This window comes from Monodelphis domestica, chromosome X (genome assembly GCF_027887165.1).
Source record: "Monodelphis domestica isolate mMonDom1 chromosome X, mMonDom1.pri, whole genome shotgun sequence".
In the NCBI taxonomy this organism is placed as follows: domain Eukaryota; kingdom Metazoa; phylum Chordata; class Mammalia; order Didelphimorphia; family Didelphidae; genus Monodelphis; species Monodelphis domestica.
The window spans coordinates 46690817-46711892 of NC_077235.1; the positions used below are offsets into that span (position 1 = coordinate 46690817).

The following is a 21076-nucleotide window of genomic DNA, read 5'->3' on the forward strand; positions in this document are numbered from 1 at the left end:
AACATCACTCACATGACTAACACCTTGACAGAGACCCTCTTCATCTCTCTCCTGAACAACCTACCAATTGTCCTTCCTGTTTCCAGGTTTCCCCCCATCAGTACATCCAACCCATTGCTGCCAAAATAATATTCCTAAAGCACAAATCTAAGTGTAACTATTCTTCTCTAGATGCTTCAGTGGTTCCCTATTGCCTACTACAATTAAATATAAGATCCTCAGGTTAGTACATTGAGCCTCTCACAATCTTACCTTTCCTGGCTTATTGTACATTATTTCCCTCACGTACCCAACATTTCAGCCCAACCCCATATCAGAAAAAGAAAGTGGACAAGCCATCAAAAAACTCCCTTAGAAAAAATCCCCAGGTCCAGAGGGATTCACAAATGAATTCTATCAAACATTCAAAGAACAACTAATCCCAATATTATACAAACTATTTGACAGAATAAGCAAACAAGGAGAACTACCAAATTCATTTTATGACACAAACATGGTACTGATCCCAAAGCTATGCAGGTCAAAAACAGAGAAAGAAAACTATAGGCCAATCTCCTTAATGAATATAGATGCAAAAATCTTAAATAAGATACTAGCAAAAAGATTCCAGCAAGTCATCACAAGGGTTATTCACTATGACCAGGTAGGATTCATACCAGGAATGCAAGGATGGTTCAATAATAGAAAACCATCCACATAACTGACCATATTAACAAGCAAACCAACAAAAATCACATGATTATCTCAAGAGATGCAGAAAAAGCCTTTAATAAAATACAACACCCATTCCTATTGAAAACACTAGAAATTATAGGAATAGGAATATTCCTAAAAATAATAAACAGTATATATCTAAAACCATCAGCAAACATCATCTGCAATGGGGATAAACCAGAAGCCTTCCCAATAAGATCAGGAGTCAAACAAGGATGCCCATTATCACCTCTTATTATTTAACATTGTACTAGAAACACTAGCAGTAGCAATTAGAGAAGAAAAACAAATTGAAGGTAGTAAAATTTACAATGAGGAGACTAAGCTATCACTCTTTGCGGATGATATGATGGTTTACTTAAAGAATCCTAGAGAATCAACCAAAAAGCTAGTTGAAACAATCAACAATTTTATTTAATTTTTTTAAACCCTTACCTTCCATACAATACTGTGTATTGGCTCCAAGGCAGAAGAGTGGTAAGGGCCAGGCAATGGGGGTCAAGTGACTTGCCCAGAGTCACACATCTGGGAAGTGTCTGAGGCCAGATTTGAAACTAGGACCTCTCGACCCTAGGACTAGCTCTCAATCCACTGAGCTACCCAGCTGCCACCACAATCAACAATTTTAGCAAAGTTGCAGGATACAAAATAAACCCGCATAAGTCATCAGCATTTCTATATATCTCCAACCCATTTCAGCAGCAAGAATTAGAAAGAGAAATTCCATTTAAAGTCACCCTAGACAATATAAAATACATGGGAATCTATCTGCTGAGACAAACACAGGAACTATAGGAACACAACTACAAAACACTCTCCACACAATAAAAACTAGATCTAAACAATTGGAAAAACATTGATTGCTCATGGGTAGGATGAGCAAACATAATAAAAATGACCATCCTACCCAAAATTATTTACTTATTTAGTGCTATACCAATCAAACTACCAAAAACTTTTTTACTGAATTAGAAAAAGCATAACACAGTTCATTTGGAGGAACAAAAGATCAAGGATATCCAGGGAAATCATGAAAAATAAAATGCGAAGGAAAGTGGCCTTTGCAGTCCCAGATCTCAAACTATACTATAAAGCAGTGGTCATCAAAACAATTTGGTACTGGCTAAGAGACAGAAAGGAGGATCAGTAGAATAAATTTGGGATAAGTGACCTCAGCAAGACAATCTATGATAAGCCCAAATATCCCAGCTTTTGGGACCAAAATCTATTATTTGATTAAAAAGACTGCTGGGAAAATTGGAAGACAGTATGGGAGAGATTAGGTTTGGATCAACATCTCACACCCTACACCAAGATAAACGCAGAATGGGTGAATGACATGAATATGAAGAAGGAAACTATAAGCAAATTAGGCGAACAGAATAGTATACTTGTCAGATCTTTGGGAAAGGAAAGACTTTAAAACCAAGCAAGAGCTAGAAAAAAATCACAAGATGTAAAATCAATAATTTTGATAACATCAAATTAAAAATGTTTTGGACAAACAAAAGCACAATGCATCCAAAATTAGAATGGAAGCAGCAAATTGGGAAACAACCTTCATTACAAAAACCTCTGACAAAAGTCTAATTACTCAAATTTATAAAGAGCTAAACCAATTGTACAAAAAAGCAAGCCATTCTCCAATTGATAAATGGGCAAGGGACATGAACAGGCAATTTTCAGTCAAAGAAATCAAAACTATTAATAAGCACATGAAAAAGTGTTTTAAATCTCTTATAAGCAGAGAGATGCAAATCAAAACAACTCTGAGGTATCACCTCACACCTAGCAGATTGGCTAACATGACAGCAAAGGAAAGTAATGAATACTGGAGGGGATGTGGCAAAGTAGGGACATTAATTCATTGCTGGTGGAGTTGTGAATTGATCCAACCATTCTGGAGGGCAATTTGGAACTATTCCCAAAGGGTGATAAAAGACTGTCTGCCCTTTGATCCAGCCATAGCACTGCTGGGTTTGCACCCCAAAAAGATAATAAGGAAAAAGACATGTGCAAAAATATTCAAAGCTGTGCTCTTTTTGGTGGCAAAAAATTGGAAAATGAGGGGATGCCCTTCAGTTGGGGAATGGCTGAGCACATTGTGGTATATGTTGGTGATGGAATACTATTGTGCTCAAAGGAATAATAAAGTGGAGGAATTCCATGGAGACTGGAACAACCTCTAGGAATTGATGCAGAGCGAGAGGAGCAGAACCAGGAGAACCTTGTACACAGAGACTGATACACTGTGGTATAATCGAACGTAATGGACTTCTCCATTAGTGGCAATGCAGTGATCCTGAACAACTTGGAGGAATCTACGAGAAAAACCACTATCCACATTCAGAAGAAACACTGTTGGAGCAAAAACACCGAAGAAAAACAACTGCTTGAATACATGGGTTGAAGGGATATGGTTGGGGATGTCACTTTAAATGAATAAATAATGTGATTATTGTAACCAAGGAGTAATGTTCTAAGGTAACTAAATAAATTAATTCAAATGGAAAATAAAGAGTCACTGTGGGAAGAGTGGCATATGAGACCCCCATTCATCTGGTGGGGAAGAAAGACAAATCAATACTTCATGTGTATCAATAGGAGAAAATATCTACTTCATATACTTAGAGAGAGAGAGAGAGAGAGAGAGAGAGAGAGAGAGAGAGAGAGAGAGAGAGGGAGGGAGGGAGGGAGAGACAGTGAGAGAGAGAGGCAGAAAGAGACAGAGACAGAGAGAGACAGAGAGAAAGAAGAAAGAGAGGGAGACAGACAGAGACAGAGACAGTGAGAGAGAGAGAGAGAGAGAGAGGGAGGGAGGGAGGGAGGGAGGGGAGGGAGAGATGAAGGGAGACAGAGAGGGGGGAGAGAAAGGAAAAAGAGGGAGAGAGAGACAGAGAGAGATGGAGATAGAAATAGTGAGAGAGAGAAATGGAGGGAGGGGAGAGGGAGACAGAAAGATGGAGAGATAGATGGAGAGAGAGAAAGAGAGAGAGAGAGAGAGAGAGAGAGAGAGAGAGAGAGAGAGAGAGAGAGAAGAGAGAGAGAGAGGGAGGGAGGGAGGGAGGGAGAGACAGTGAGAGAGAGAGGCAGAAAGAGACAGAGACAGAGAGAGACAGAGAGAAAGAAGAAAGAGAGGGAGACAGACAGAGACAGAGACAGTGAGAGAGAGAGAGAGAGAAAGAGAGAGAGGGAGGGAGAAAGGGAGGGAGGGGGAAGAGAGAAAGAAAGAGACAGAGACAGTAAGAAAGAGAGAGGCGGAGGGAGGGGGAGAGAGAGAGGGAGAGAGAGACAGAGAGAGGGGGATAGAGAGGAAAGAGAGGGAGAGAGAGAGACAGAGAGTCAGAGACAAAGAGTCAGAGACAGTGAGAGAGAAAGACAGTGAGAGAGAGAGAGAGGGAGGCAGAGGGGAGAGAGAGGAAAGAAAGGGAGAGAGACAGAGACAGTGAGAAAGAGGGGAGGAGGAGAGGGAGAGAGAGACAGAAACAGTGAGAAGGAGAGAGACAGGGACGGTGAGAGAGAGAGGGAGGAAGAGAGGGAGAGAGAGAAGAGAGAGGGAGAGGAAGAAAGAGAGTAAAGAGAAAGAGACAGAGAAAGTGAGAGAGATAGAGGGAGGGATAGAGAAAGAGGGAAGGAGAGAGGGAGAGAGACAAAGAGACAGAGACAGTGAGAGAGATGCAGGGAGGGAGGGAGGGGGAGAGAGAGAGGGAGAGAGAGAGGAGAGAGAATAGAGAGAGAGGAGGGAGATAGAGAGGAAAGAGAGGAAGAGAGAGACAGAGAGAGGGAGGGAGAGAGAGACAGGGAGAGAGGGAGAAAGAGAGAGAGGGGGAGAGAGAGAGAGGAAATAGGGGGAGAAAGAGAAACAGAGGGAGGGAGGGAGAGAAGAGAAAGAAGAGAGGGGGAAAGAGAGGAAACAGAGGGAAAGAGAGAGACAGAGACAGTGAGAGAGAGAGCAAAGAGAGGGAGAGAGGGGGGGGGAAGAGAGGGAGAGAGACAGAGAGAAAAAGAGAAGAGAAAAGAGAGAGGGAGGGGAGAGACAGAGAGACAAAGACAGTGAGAGAGAGGGAGGGAGGGAGGGGGAGAGAGAGACAGACAGTGAGAGAAAGGGGGAGAGAGGCGGGAGAGTGGGGAGAGAAAGAGAGAGAGTGATTGAGACATGGAGAGAGCAAGCCTACACTGATAACTTACCATTCCTGAGTTGGTTTGAAAAACTGCTGTTCTCTGGGAACTAACATACAGAACTGAGGATCCATAGAATGTCCAACATCTAATGGTAAAGATCATTGATCCTATTATGTCCTGTTGTCAGGGTTATCTCAGAATTATAATCCCAAGAATTGCTTTATTTTAATGCTGGACATCAAGGGTGTACCTTAAGGATCTTTCTTGGCTAGTACTGAATCCCATGGACAGACCAGAGTGGTTCATAAACTTGAAAACATACATAGAGAAGGCAACAAGCCATTAAGGATGAAGAAACATAGTTGGGGGAGGATGACAATGTCCTGATTCTGTCAGGATGTGTTAATATATACAGAGCTGAGGCTATCCAGGATGTCCAGGCTCTGGTGTTCATGAAGAGCAAAGATGCTCTTATGTCCAGTTACCCACCCTTTATTAATTCCAAATATCTTTTTTCTTTGAACCTAATTATCCATATTGACCCTCAAGGATGAATTTTGGAATTCTTTGCCAAATTGTGCCAATCTTATAGGCAAACCAAGGGCACAATGCTAGAATAGAGTACACACAAACACTCAAAGAGAGAGACAGAGACAGAAAAGCAGAACAAGAGAGAGTGAGAGAGACAAACTGATTGAGAGAGAGAGCAAGCCTACACAGACAACTTACCATTCCTGACTTGCTTGTTCAGATGGTCCTTCTCTACTTCTCTGAGAAGCCATAGAATGTCCAACATCTGAAAGTAATGATCATAGATCACATTCTGTCCAGTTATGAGGGTTATCCCAGGATTATAATCCCAAGATTTGTTGATTTTAATGCTGGACATCAAGAATGTCCCTAAAGTTTCTATCTTGACTTATCCTGAATCATACCATGGAGAGTCCATAGGGATTCATAATATTAAAAATTGAAAAAATACACACAGAAGGCAACAAGCCATTAAGGATTAAGAAACATAGTAGGGGAGGATGTCAAGGTCCTGATTCTGTCAGGATGTGTTAATATATACAGAGCTGAGGCTATCCAGGATATCTACTCTGGTGTGCATGAAGAGCAAAGATTCACTTCTGTCCAATTACCCACACATTATAATTCCAAATATCTTTTTCTATGAGCCTTCATATTGATATTGTCCCTCAAACATGCATTTTGGAATTTTTTTGCCAAATTGAGCCAAAATTATAGGTAAACCAAGGGGCGCAGGCAGAGAATAGAGCACACACAAACACACACACACACACTCTCACATGAACACACAAACGCACACAAACACACAATAAGGACAACAGTGACAACCTAGTGAGATTGACTTAGTACTTGTGGATCCATATATTACATGTAATAAAACATAGAGCTGAGGCACTCTAACAAGTTTGCACCTCAACTTGAAAGTCCAGGATAATGCCACGTCCAGCTGTTAAGGCTACATCTTGTCTTCTGTTGTGATCCCAAATATCACTTTATATCGATTCTAGTCACCAAGAATCACCATGACAAGGCTGTGCGTTTGTTTTGCTGGTTGTCTCAAGACCTACTAATGGACAAACCAAAAGGCAAAGAGAGAAAATCTGGGATTTGTAAATATATGTTAACACAGACACACACACACATACACAAACATAAACACAGCAAAAGTCCAGCACTGAAACACCAACATAGCTGGCACAGAATATAAATTATAAAATATTATGAGTTAAGACACAGAGCTAAGACTCTTGTAATGTCCAACATCTAACTGCCCTTGAAGGACCAAGATTCTATTATAACCTGTTGCCAGGGTTACCCCCCACCTCCACTCTTTATAATTCCACTCTCCCTTTTCTATGTGCCCACATATATACATTGTCCCCAAAGGATGCATTTTGGAATTCTTTACCAAATTGTGCCACAATTATAGGCAAACCAAGGGGCAGAGTGCTAGAGTAGAGTGCACACAAACACTCAGAGAGAGATAGAAAGAGACAGAGAGACAGAGAGACAGAGAGAGACAGAGAGAGAGAAAAACAGAGATAGAGAAAGAGAAGGAGGGAGGAAGAAAGAGAACGTGCTAGTCTACACTGACAATTGACCATTCCTCCCTTGGTTCTTCAGGTGCTACTTCTCTGCTTCTCTAGGCATAAACATACAAAAATGAGAAGCTATAGAATGTCCAAAATCTGATGGTAAAAATCATAGATCCTATTCTGTCCAGTTGTTAGTGTTATCCCAGGATTTTAATGCCAATATTTGCTTTATTTTAATGCAGGACATCAAGGGGGTCCCTTAAGGATCTTTCTTGACTTCTCCTGAATCATACCCATGGACAGTGCAGAGGGATTCATAAACTTGAAAACATACATACCAAAGTCAATAAGCCATTAAGGAATGAGAAACATAGTTTCTATGGGGGAGGATGTCAAGTTCCTGATTCTGTCAATATGTGTTAATATATACAGAGCTGAGGTTCTCCAGAATGTCCAGTCTCTGGTGTTCATGAAAAACAAAGATGCTCCCATGGCCAGTTGTCAGGTTTATCCCCCCATTATAATTCCAAAACTCTCTTTTCTATGAGTCTGCATATCCACATTGTCCCTCAAGGATGCAATTTGGAATTCTGTGACAAATTAGTTCAATCTTACAGGATACCCAAGGGCACAGTGGGAGAATAGTATTAACACAAACTCTCACACACACACACTCAAACACAGAGAACAACTGTCCAGCATGGAAAAGCCAACGTAGCTGGGACAGAATATTTATTATAAAACTATATGAGTTAAGATACAGAGCTGAGACTCTTTGGAATGTCCAACATCTACCTGCCCATAAATTCTGAAGATTCTATTGTATCCAGTTGCCAGGGATATCCCACCACACTTTATAATTCCAAATATCCCTTTTCTACGAGTCTGCACATCCATATTGTCCCTCAAAGATGCATTTAGGAATTCTTTGCCAAATTCTCCCAATCTTATAGGCGAACTAAGGGGCAGAGTGGGAGAAGAGAATGCACACAAACACTCATACAGAGAGAGAGAGACAGAGTCAGAGCCAAAGAGAAAAAGGGAGAAAGAGACAGAGAGTGAGGGAGAGAGAGAGACAGAGAGACAGAAAGAGAGAAAGGTAGAGACAGAGAAAGAGAGAGAAAAGGAGAGAGAGAGAGAGAGAGAGAGAGAGAGAGAGAGAGAGAGAGAGAGAGAGAGAGAGAGAGAGAGAGAGAGAGAGAGAGAGAGCAAGCGAGCTAGGCTACACTGACAACTTACCATTCCTAGGCTGGTTGTTCACATGCTCCTACTTTGCTTCTGTGGGCATTAATATACAAAAATGAGGAGCCACAGAATGTCCAACATTTGATGATAAAGATCATAGATTTTTTTCCCTCGAGTTTTCATGGTTATCCCATGATTATAATCCCAAAAATTGCTTTATTTTAATGCTGAACATGAAGGGTGTCCCTTAAGGATCTTTCTTGCGTGGACCTAAATCATACCCATGGACAGACCAGAGGGATTCATAAATATAAAAACATACATAGAGAAGGCAACATACCATTAAGGATTAGGAAATATAGTTGGGGGACGATGTCAAGGTCCTGATTCTGTCAGGATGTGTTAATATATACAGAGCTGAGGCTCTCTAGAATGTCTAATCTCTGGTATTTATGAAGAGCAAAGATGCTTTTATGTCCAGTTACCAGGGTTATCCCCTCTTATAATTCCAAATATCTCTTTTCTATGAGCCTGTATATCCATATTGTCCCTCAAAGATGCATTTTGGAATTCTTTGCCAAATTGTACCACATTTATAGGCAAACCAAGGGGCAAAGTGCTACAATAGAGTGCACACAAACATTCAGAGAGAGATAGAAAGAGAGAGAGAGAGAAATTGAGAGAGACAGAGAGAGAGAAAGAGAGGGAGGGAGGGAGGGAGAGAGAGGAAGAGAAAGAGAGTAAAAGAGACAGAGAAAGAAAAAGAGAGAGAGACAGAGACAGAGACAGAGAGACCAAGAAAGAGAGGGAGGGAGGAAGAGAGAGTGAGAGCTAGTCTACACTGACAACTTATCATTCCTCAGTTGGTTGTTCAGATGCTGCTTCTCTGCTTCTGTGGGCATTAACATACAGAAATGAAAAGCCATAGAATGTCCACCATCTGATGGTAAAGATCATAGATTTGTTCTCTCCAGTTGTCAGGGTTATCCCATGATTATAATCCCATGATTTCCTTTATTTTAATGCTGGACATCAAAGGTGCCCCTTAAGGATCTTTCTTGGCTTGTCCTCAATCATACCCATGGACAGTCCACAGGGATTCATAAATTTGAAAACATACATAGAGAAGGCAACTAGCCATTAAGGAATGAGAAAAATAGTTTCTATGGGGGAGGACGTCAAGTTCCTGATTCCGTCAATGTGTTAATATATACAGAGCTGAGGTTCTCCTGAATGTCCAGTCTCTGGTGTTCATGAAAAACAAAGGTGCTCTCATGGCCAGTTGTCAGGGTTATCCCCCCATTATAATTCCAAAACTCTCTTTTCTATGCTCCTGCATATCCACATTGTCCCTCAAGGATGCATTTTGGAATTCTGTGACAAATTGGGGCAATTGTATAGGACACCCAATGGCACGGTGGAAGAATAGTATTAACACAACACACACACAGACACAGAAACACAGAGAGCAACTGTCCAGCATTGATAAACAAACATAGCTGGGACAGAATATTAACTATAAAACTACAAGAGTTAAGATTCAGAGCTGATACTCTTTGGAAGGTCCAACATCAAACTGCCCTTAAAAGCCCAAGATTCTATTGTATCCAGTTGCCAGGGTTACCCCCCACCTCCACTCTTCATAATTCCAAATAGCTCTTTTCTATGAGTCTGTACATCCATGTTGTCCCTCAATGATGCATTTTGGAATTCTTTGCCAAATTGGGCCAAACTTTTAGGCAAACCAAAGAGCAGAGTGGGAGAAGAGAATACACACAAACACTCATAGAGAGACAGAGACAGAGACAGAGAGAAACAGAGAGAGAACAAGAGAGAGAGAAAGGGAGAGAGGGAGAAAAACAGAAAGGGAGAGGAAAAATGAGACACAGAGAAAGAAAGGGAAAGAGACAGAAACAGTGAGAAAAGGAAAGAGAGAGACACACAGAGAGAGAGAAAAAGACAGTGAGACACACAGACAGAGAGACAGAGAGAGAGACAGAGAGGGAGAGAGAGAGAGACAGAGACAGAGACAGAGACAGAGACAGAGACAGAGACAGAGACAGAGAGACAGAGAGACAGAGAGAGAGGGAGGGAGATGGAGAGAGAAAGCTAGCCTACACTGACAACTTACCATTCCTGAGTTGGTTGTTCAGATGCTGCTTCTCTGCTTCTGAGGGCATTAATATACAAAACTGAGGAGCCATAAAATGTCCAACACCTGATGATAAAGATCATAGATTTGTTCTCTTCAGTTGTCAGGGTTATCCAATGATTATAATCCCAAGGTTTGCTTTATTTTAATGCTGGGCATCAAGGGTATCCCTTTAGGATCTTTCTTGGCTTGTCCTCAATCATACCCATGGACAGACCTGAGGGGTTCATAAACATAAAAACAGACATACAGAAGGCAACAAGCCATTAAGGATGAGGAAACATAGTGGGGGAGGATGTCAAGGTCCTGATTCTGTCAGGATGTGTTAATATATACAGAGCTGAAGCTCTCCAGGATGTCCAGTCTCTGCTGCTCATGAAGAGCAAAGATGCTCTCATGTCCAGTTACCCACCCTTTATAATTCCAAATATCTCTTTTCTATGAACCTGTTTATCCATATTGTCCCTCAAGAATGCATTTTGGAAATCTTTGTCAAATTGTGCCAAATATATAGGCAAACCAAGGGGCACAGTGGGAAAATAGAGTACACACACACACACACACACACACACACACACACACACACACACGCATATGATAAAGTCAACAATGACAACCTAGCAAGGTCGAGTTAGTACTTGCAGATCCAAATACTCGGTGTAATAAGAGATAGAGCTGAGGCTCTCTTACCAGTTTGTGCCTCACCTTGAAAGTCCAAGATAATGTCATGTCCAGTTGCTAAGGCTACATCTCAGCATCTGTTGTGATCCCAAATATCACTTTATATCGATTCTAGTTACCAAGAATCACCATGTCAAGGCTTTGTGTTTGTTTTGCTGGTTGTCTCAAGGCCTACTAAGGGACAAACCAAAAGGGAAAGAGAGAAAATCTGGGATTTGTACACATATGATCACACACACACATACACAAACACACAGGGCAACTGAAAAGCCAACATAGCTGGCATAGAATATTAATTATAAAACTATATGAGCTAAGACACAGAGCTGAGACTCTTGGAATGTCCAACATCTAACTGCCCTTGAAAGCCCAAGATTCTGTTATATCCAGTTGCCAGGGTTACCCCCCCACCTCCACTCTTCATAATTCCACTCTCTCTTTTCTATGTACCTGCATATACATATTGTTCCACAAGAATGAATTTTGGAATCCTTTACCAAATTGTGCCACACTTATAGGCTACCCAAGAGGCATAATGCTAGAATAGAGTGCACACAAACACTCAGAGAGAGAGAAAGAGGCAGTTAATCAGCATCTGAACAACCAACTGAGGAATGGTAAACTGTCAGTGTAGACTGGCACTCTCCCTCTCTTCCTCCCTCCCTCTCTGTCTCTGTCTCTCTGTCTCAGTCTCTGTTTCTATCTCTGTCTTTCTGTCTCTTTCTGTCTCTGTGTGTGTCTCTCTCTCTTTCTCCCTCCTTCTCTTTCTCTGACTCTCTCTCTCTGTTTCTGTCTCTCTCTCTCTGTCTCTCTCTGTGTCTCTCTTTCTCTCTTCCTCCCTCCCTCTCTTTCTGTGTCTCTCTGTCTCTGTTTCACTCTGTGTTTCTGTCTCGGGCTCTGTCTCTCTCTGAGTGTTTGTGTGCACTCTATTCTAGCACTGCGCTTCTTGGGTGGTCTATAAGTTTGGAACAATTTGGCAAAGAATTCCAAAATTCATCCTTGAGGAACAATATGGATAAACAGGCTGATTGAAAAGAGATATTTGGAATTGTAATTGGAGATATCCCAGGTAACTGGACAAAAGAGCATCTTTGCTCTTCATGAACACCAGAGACTGGACATCCCAGAGAGCCTCAGCTCTGTATATATTAACACATCCTGACAGAATCAGGACCTTGTCATCCTCCCCCAACTATGTTTCTTCATCCTTAATGGCTTGTTGCCTTCTCTATGTATGTTTTCAAGTGTATGAACCCCTCTCGTTTGTCCAAGGGTATGATTCAGGACAAGACAAGAAAGATCCTGAAGGGATACATTTAATGTCCAGTATTAAAATAAAGCAATTCTTGGGATTATAATCATGGGATAACCCTGATAACTGGAGAGAAAAAGATCTATGATCTTCATCATCAGACGTTGGACATTCTGTGTCTCCTCATTTCTGTATATTAATGTCCACAGAAGCAGAGAAGCAGCATCTGAATAACCAACTAAGGAATGGTAAGTTTTCTGTGTAGGGCAGCTCTCTCTCTCTACCTCTCTGTCTCTCTCTTTCTCTCTCTGTCTCTCCCTCTCTCTCTCTGTGTCTTCTCCCTTTTTATCTTCACCTCTTTCTCTGTCTCTCTCTCTGTATGTGTGTTCTTGTGCACTTTATTCTCCTACTCTGCCCCTTGGTTTGCCTATAGGTGTGGCAATATTTTGCAAAGAATTCTAAAATGCATCTTTGAGGTACAATATGGATATGCAGACTCCTTAGAAAAGAGACATTAGGAATTATAAAGGTTGGCAGGTTAGCCCTGGCAACTGGATGCAATAGAATCTTGGGCTTTTAAGGGCAGTTAGATATTGGACATCCCAAAGAGTCTCAGCTCTGTATCTTAACTCATATAGTTTTATAATAAATATTCTGTCCCAGCTATGTTGGTTTTTCAATTCTGGACAGTTGCTCTGAGTGTCCATGTGCCTGTGTGTTTGGGTGTGTTTTTATGTTAACACTATTCTCCAACTGTGCCCTTGGGTGTCCTATAAGATTGCCACAATTTGTCAAAGAATTCCAATATCCATCTTTGAGGAACAATGTGGACATGCAGACTCATAGAAAAGAGAGTTTTGGAATTATAAGTGGAGGGATAAACCTGACAACTGGACATGGGAGCATCTTTGTTTTTCATGAACACCAGAGACTGGACATTCAGGAGAACCTTAGCTCTGTATATATTAACACATTGACGGAATCAGGAACTTGACATCCTACCCCTTAGAAAGCATGTTTCTCCTTCCTTAATGGCTTATTGACTTCTGTGTGTATGTTTTCAAGTTTATGAACCCCTCTGGACTGTCCATGGCTATGATTCAGGAGAAGTCAAGAAAGATACCTAAGGGACACCCTTGATGTCCAGCATTAAAATAAGGCAGTCATGGGATTAAAATCCTGGGATAACACTGAGAACTGGACAGAATAGGATCTATGATCTTTACCATCAGATGGTGGACATTCTATGGCTTCTCATTTCTGTATGTTAATGCTTGGAGTATCAGAGAAGCAGCATCTGAACAACCAACTGAGGAGTGGTAAATTGTCAGTGTAGGCAAGCACTCTTTCTCTTTTCCTCCCTCCCTCTCTTTCTCTGTCTCTCTGTCTCTGTCTTTCTCTTTGTTTCTGTCTTTGTTTCTGTCTCTCTCTTTTTCTCTCTCTGCCTCTATCTCTGAGTGTTTGTGCGCACTGTATTGTAGCACTGTGCCTCTTGATTTGCCTATAAGTGTGGGACAATTTGACATAGAATTCCAAAATGCATCCTTTAGGGACAATATGGATATGCAGGTTCATAGAAAAGATATATTTGGAATTATAAAGGGTGGAGGTGGGGGGTAACCCTGGCAACTGGATATAACAGAATCTTGGGCTTTTAAGGGGAGGTAGATGTTGGACATTCCACAAGAGTCTCAGCTCTGTATCTTAAATCATATAGAGCTTAATAAATATTCTGACTGAGAGGCTTCTCTAAGCATTAACATACAGAAATGAGGATCCATAGAATGGATAGAATGGTCTGATCCATAGAATGTCCAACATCTGATTGTAAAGATCATAAGTCCTATTCTGTCCTGTTGTTAGTGTTATCCCAGGATTGTAATCCCAATATTTGCTTAATTTTAATGCAGGACATCAAGGGTGTCCCTTAAGGATCTTTCTTGACATCTCCTGAATCATACCCATGGACAGTGCAGAGGGAATCATACACTTGAAAACATACATACCGAAGTCAATAAGCCATTAAGGAATGAGAAACATACTTTCCATGGGGGAGGAAGTTCCTGATTCCGTCAATGTGTTAATATATACAGAGCTGAGGTTCTCCTGAATATCCATTCTCTGGTGTTCATGAAAAACAAAGATGCTCCCATGTCCAGTTGTCAGGGTTATCCCCCCATTATAATTCCAAAACTCTCTTTTCTATGAGTCTGCATATCCACATTGTCCCTCAAGGATGCATTTTGGAATTCTTTGACAAATTGGGGCAATTGTATAGGACACCCAATGGCACAGAGACACATGCACACACAGAGCAAATGTCCAGCACTGAATAACAAACATAGCTGGGACAGAATATTAATTATAAAATTACATGAGTTAAGAATCAGAGCTGAGACTCTTTGGAATGTCCAACATCTAACTGCCCTAAAATGCCCAAGATTCTATTGTATCCGGTTGCCTGGGATACCCTGCCAACTTTATAATTCCTAATGTCTCTTTTCTAAGGAGTCTGCATATCCTTATTGTACCTCAAAGATGCATTTTGGAATTCTTTGCCAAATTGTGATAAACTTATAGGCAAACCAAGGGGCAGAGTGGGGGAAGAGACTGCACACACATACACATGCACACAATAAAGTGAACAATGACAACCTAGCAAGGTTGAGTTAGTACTTGCAGGTCCATATACTCAGTGTAATAAGATATAGAGCTGAGGCTCTCTGACCAGTTTGCACCTCACCTTGAATGTCCAAGATAATGTCACATCCAGTTGCTAAGGCTACATCTCGCCTTCCTTGTGATCCCAAATATCACTTTATATCGATTCTAGTCACCAAGAATCACCATGTCAAGGCTTTGTGTTTGTTTTGCTGGTTGTCTCAATACCTACTCATGGAAAAACCAAAAGGAAATAGAAAAAATCTGGGATTTGTACACACATTCACACACACACACACACACACACACACACACAAACACACACACAGCAACACTCCAGCACTGAAAAATCAGCATAGCTGGGACAGAATATTAATTATAAAACTTTATGAGTTAAGACACAGAGCTGAGACTCTTGGAATGTCCAACGTCTAATTAACCTTGAAAGCCCAAGATTCTGTTATATCCAGTTGCCAGGGTTACCCCCCACCTCCAACCTTTATAATTCTAAATCTCCCTTTTCTGTTAGCCTGCATAATCATATTATCCCTCAAAGATACATTACGGAATTCTTTGCCAAATTATCCCAAACGTATAGGCCACCCAAGAGACACAGTGCTAGAATACAGTGCACATAAACACTCAGAGAGAGAGAGTGAGAAAGAGGCAGAAAGAATGACAGAGAGAGAGGGACAGAGACAGAGACACAGGGAGGGAGGAAGAGAGAGACAGAGAAACAGAGACAGAGACAGAGAGACAAAGACTGAGAGGGAGGGAGGAAGAGAGAGAGAGTGCTAGTCTACACGGACAATTTGCCATTCCTCAGCTGGTTGTTCAGATGCTGCTTCTCTGCATCTCTAAGCCTTAACATACAGAAAGGAGAAGTCAAAGGATGTCCAGCATCAGATGGTAAAGATCATTGATTGTATTCTCTCCAGTTTTCAGGGTTTTTTCCAGAATTTTAATCCCAATATTTGCTTTATTTTAATGCCGGACATCAAGGGTGTCCCTTAAGGATCTTTCTTGACTTCTCCTGAATCATACCCATGGACAGTCCACAGGGATTCATACACTTGAAAACATACATACCGAAGTCAATAAGTCATTAAGGAATGAGAAACATACTTTCCATGGGGGAGGAAGTTCCTGATTCTGTCAATGTGTGTTACTATATACAGAGCTGAGGTTCTCAAGAATGCCCAGTCTCTGGTGTCCATTAAAAACAAAGGTGCTCTCATGGCCAGTTGTCAGGGATAATCGTCCATTTATAATTCCAAAACTCTCTTTTCTATGAGTTTGCATATCCACATTGTCCCTCTAGGATGCATTTTGGAATTCTTTGACAAATTGGGGCAATCTTATAGGACACCCAAGGGCACAGTGGGAGAATAGTATTAACACACACACAGACACTCAAACACAGAGAACAACTGCCCAGCATGGAAAAACCAACATAGCTGGGACAGAATATTTATTATAAAACTATATGAGTTAAGATACAGAGCTGAGACTCTTTGGGATGTCCAATATCTAACTGCCCTTAAAAGCCCAAGATTCTATTGCATCCAGTTGCCAGGGCTAACCTGCCAACCTTTATAATTCCTAATGTCTCTTTTCTAAGGAGTCTGCATATCCATATTGTACCTCAAAGATGCATTTTAGAATTCTTTGCAAAATATTGCCACACCTATAGGCAAACCAAGAGTAGGAGAATAGAGTGCACACACATACACAAGCACAGGATAAGGTCAACAATGACAACCTATCAAGGTCAAGTTAGAACTTGCAGACCCATATACTCAGTGTAATAAGATATAAAGCTGAGGCTCTCTTACCAGTTTGCACCTCCCCTTGAAAGTCCAGGATAATGCCACATCCAGTTGCTAAGGCTACATCTCACCTTCCGTTGTTATCCCAAATATCCCGTTATTTTGATTCTAGTCACCAAGAATCACTATGTCAAGGCTTTGTGTTTGTTTTGCTGATTGGCTCAAAACCTGCTCATGGAAAACCCAAAGGGCAAAGAGAAAAAATCTGGGATTTGTACACATATGTTCACACACACACACATACAAACACACAAACACACACAGGGCAATAGTCCAGCACTGAAAAACCAACATAGCTGGCACAGAATATTAATTATAAAACTTTATGAGTTAAGACACAGAGCTGAGACTCTTTGGAATGTCCAACATCTAAATGCCCTTGAAAACCCAAGATTCTGTTATATCCAGTTGCCAGGGTTGCCCCCCACCTCCACTCTTTATAATTACAAGACTCTCTTTTTTATGAAACTGCATATCAATATTGTCTCTCAAGGATGCATTTCGGAATTCGTTGCCAAATTGTGCCAAACTTATAGGCAAACCAAGAGGGACAGTGCTAGAATACAGTACACACAAACACTCAGAGAGAGACAGAGAGAGAGAAAGAGGCGCACAGAGAAAGAGAGAGAGAGAGAGAGAGAGAGAGAGAGAGAGAGAGAGAGAGAGAGAAAGAGAGGGAGAGACAGAGACAGAGACAGAGAAGGAGGGAGGAATGGAGAGAGAGTGCTAGTCTACACTGACAATTTACCATTCTTCAGTTGGTTGTTCAGATGCTACTTCTCTGCTTCTCTAAATATTAACATACAGAAATGAGAAGTCATAGAATGTCCAACATCTGATGGTAAAGATCAAAGATCTTATTGTGTCCAGTTGTCAGTGTTATCACAGGATTTTAATCCAAATATTTGCTTTATTTTAATGCAGGACATCAAGGCTGTCCCTTAAGGATCTTTCTTGTCTTGTCCTGAATCATACCCATGGACAGACCTGAGGGGTTCATAAACTTGAAAACATACACAGAGAAGTCAATAAGCCATTAAGGATTAAGAAACATAGTTGGGGAGGATGTCAAGGTCCAGATTCTGTCAGGATGTGTTAATATATACAGAGCTGAGTCTATCCAGGATGTCCAGGCTCTGGTGTTCATGAAGATCAATGATTCTCTTCCACCCTTTATAATTCCAAATATCTCTTTTCTATGAGCCTCCATATGCATATTGTCCCTCAGGGATTCATTTTGAAATTCTTTATCAAATTGAGCCAAACTTATAGGCAAACGAATGGGCACGGTGGGAGAATAGAGTGCACACACATACACACGCACACGATAACATCAACAATGACAACCTAGCAAGGTCGAGTTAGTACTTGCAGATCCATATATTCAGAGTAATAAGATAAAGAGCTGAGGCTCTCTAAAAAGTTTGCACCTCACCTTCAAAGTCCAAGATAATGTCACGTCCAGTTGTTAAGGCTACATCTCGCCTTCCATTGTGATCCCAAATATCACTTTATATCGATTCTAGTCACCAAGAATCACCATGTCAAGGCTGTGCGTTTGCTTTGCTGGTTGTCTCAAGACCTACTCATGGACAAACCAAAAGGAAAGAGAAAAAATCTGGGATTTGTACACATGATCACACACACACACACACACACACACACACACACACACACACACACACACACGGCAACACTCCAGCATGCAATAACAAACAAATCTGGGACAGAATATTAATTATAAAACTTTATGAGTTAAGATACAGAGCTGAGACTCTGGAATGTCCAACATCTAACTGCCCTTGAAAACCCAAGATTCTGTTATACCCAGTTGCCAGGGTTACCCCCCACATCTAACTTATATAATTCTACATCTCCCTTTTCTGTTAGCCTGAATATCCATATTGTCCCTCAAAGATACATTTTGGAATTATTTCCCAAATGGTGCCAAACTTATAGGCAAACCAAGAGGCACAGTGCTACAATAGAGTGCACATAAACACTCAGAGAGAGATAGAGAAAAAGAGGCAGAGAGAGAGAGACAGAGAGACAGAGACAGAGAGGGAGGGAGGAAGAGAGAGAGAGTGCTAGTCTACATTGTCAATTTACCATTCCTGAATTGGTTGTTCAGATGCTGTTTCTCAGCTTCTCTAAGCATTAATATACAGAAATGAGAAACTATAGAATGTCCAAGATCTGGTGGTAAAGATCATAGATCCTATTCTGTCCAGTCCTCAGTCTTATCCCTGGATTTTAATCCCAATATTTGCTTTATTTTAATGCTGGACAAAAAGGGTGTCCCTGAAGGATCTTTCTTGACTTCTCCTGAATCATACCCATGGACAGTCCACAGGGATTCATACACTTGAAGACATACATACAGAAGTCAATAAGCCATTAAGGAATAAGAAACATAGTTTCTATGGGGGAGGAAGTTCCTGATTCTGTCAATGTGTGTTAATATATACAGAGCTGAGGTTTTCCTGAATGTCCAGTCTCTGGTGTTCATGAAAAACAAAGATGCTCTCATGGCCAGTTGTCAGGTTTATCCCCCACTAATAATTCCAAAACTCTCTTTTCTATAAGTCTGCATATCCACATTGTCCCTCAAGGATACATTTTGAGATTCTTTGACAAATTGGGGAAATATTATAGGACACGCTAGGGCACAGTGGGAGAATAATATTAACACAAACACACACACACACACACACACACACACACACACACACACACACACACAAACATAGAGCAACTGTCCAGCATTGAAAAACCAACATAGCTGGGACAGAATATTAATTATAACTCTATATGATTTAAGATACAGAGTTGAGACTCTTTGGAATGTCCAACATCTAACTGCCCTTGACAACCCAAGATTCTGTTATATCCAGTTGCCATGGATACCCCTCCACCCTTTATGATTCCAAATATCTCTTTACTATGAATCTGCCCATCCATATTGTACCTCAAAGATGCATTTTGGAATTCTTTGCCAAATAGTGCCAAACTTAAAAGCAAACCAAGGTGTAGAGTAGGAGAAGAGACTGCACACAAACCCTCATACAGAGAGAGACAGAGACAGAGCTGAAGAGAAACAGGGAGAAAAGAGAGAGAGGAAGGGAGAGAGAGAGAGACGGAGGAAGGGAGAGAGAGAGAGAGAGTGGGAGAGAGTGGGAGAGAGAAACAGAGACAGAGACAGAGAGGGAGGGAGGAAGGGAGAGAGAGTGCTAGTCTACACTGACAATTTACCATTCCTCAGCTGGTTATTCAGATGCTGCTTCTCTGCTTCTCTAAGCCTTAACATACAGAAATGAGAAGCCATAGAATGTCCAACATCTGATGGTAAAGATCATAGATCCTATTCTGTCCAGTTCTCAGTGTTATCCCAGGATTTTAATCCCTATATTTGCTTTATTTTAATGCAGGACATCAAGGGGGTCCCTTAAGGATCTTTCTTGACTTCTCCTGAATCATACCCATGGACAGTGCAGAGGGGTTCATAAACTTGAAAAGATACATACAGAAGTCAATAAGCCATTAAGGAATGAGAAACATACTTTCTATGGGGTAGGATGTCAAGTTCCTGATTTGGTCAATGTGTTCATATATACGGAGCTATGGTTCTCCAGGAGGTCCAGTCTCTGGTGTTCATAAAACACAACGATGCTTTTATGTCCAATTGTCAGGGTTATCCCCCCACTTATAATTCGAAATAGCTCTTCTCTATTAGTCTGCATATCCATATTGTCTCTCAAAGATGCATTTTGGAATTCTTTGCCAAATTGTGCCAAACTTATAGGCAAACCAAGGGGCAGAAGTGGGAGAAGAGGCTGCACACAAACACTCATACAGAGAGAGAGACAGAGAGAGACAGAGCCAAGGAGAAATGGGGAGAAAGAGAAAGAGAGAGACAGAGACAGAGAGAGAAAGCTACCCTACACTGACAACTTACCATTTCTAAGTTGGTTGTTCAGATGATGCTTCTCTGATTCTGTGGGCATAAATATACAGAACTGAGGTGCCATAGAATGTCTAACACCTGATGATAAAGATCATAGATTTGTTCTCTTCAGTTGTCAGGGTTATCCAATGATTATAATCCCAAGGTTTGCTTTATTTTAATGCTGGGCATCAAGGGTATCCCTTTAGGATCTTTCTTGGCTTGTCCTCAATCACACCCATGGACAATCCAGAGGGGTTCATAAACATAAAAACAGACATACAGAAGGCAACAAGCCATTAAGGATGAAGAAACATAGTTGGGGGAGGATGTGAAGGTCCTGATTCTGTCAGGATGTGTTAATATATACAGAGCTGAGGCTCTCTAGACTGTCAAGTCTGTGGTGTTTATGAAGAGCAAACATGTTCTTATGTCCAGTTACCAGGGTTACCCCACCCTTATGATTACAAA

At 41.1% G+C, this 21076-nt stretch overlaps 1 long non-coding RNA gene across 5 annotated transcripts in view; it reads right to left on the reverse strand.

Annotated features, from left to right (window-relative positions):
* Window positions 1-21076, reverse strand: part of LOC103103099 (uncharacterized) — a 50137-nt gene that overhangs the window by 10177 nt on the left and 18884 nt on the right. For 2 of the 5 annotated variants that reach the window (XR_008914676.1, XR_008914677.1), the window contains exons 6-11: window positions 18098-18244; window positions 16669-16830; window positions 14916-15061; window positions 10945-11094; window positions 10219-10305; window positions 5566-5632 (exon numbers count right to left, since the gene is read on the reverse strand). This is a non-coding gene — a long non-coding RNA (uncharacterized LOC103103099). Of the gene's footprint in view, window positions 1-5565; window positions 5633-5936; window positions 6434-10218; window positions 10457-10944; window positions 11095-14915; window positions 15062-16668; window positions 16831-18097; window positions 18245-21076 lie in introns of those variants that run through there. The other 3 variants (XR_008914675.1, XR_008914678.1, XR_008914679.1) reach the window with 3 other exon arrangements.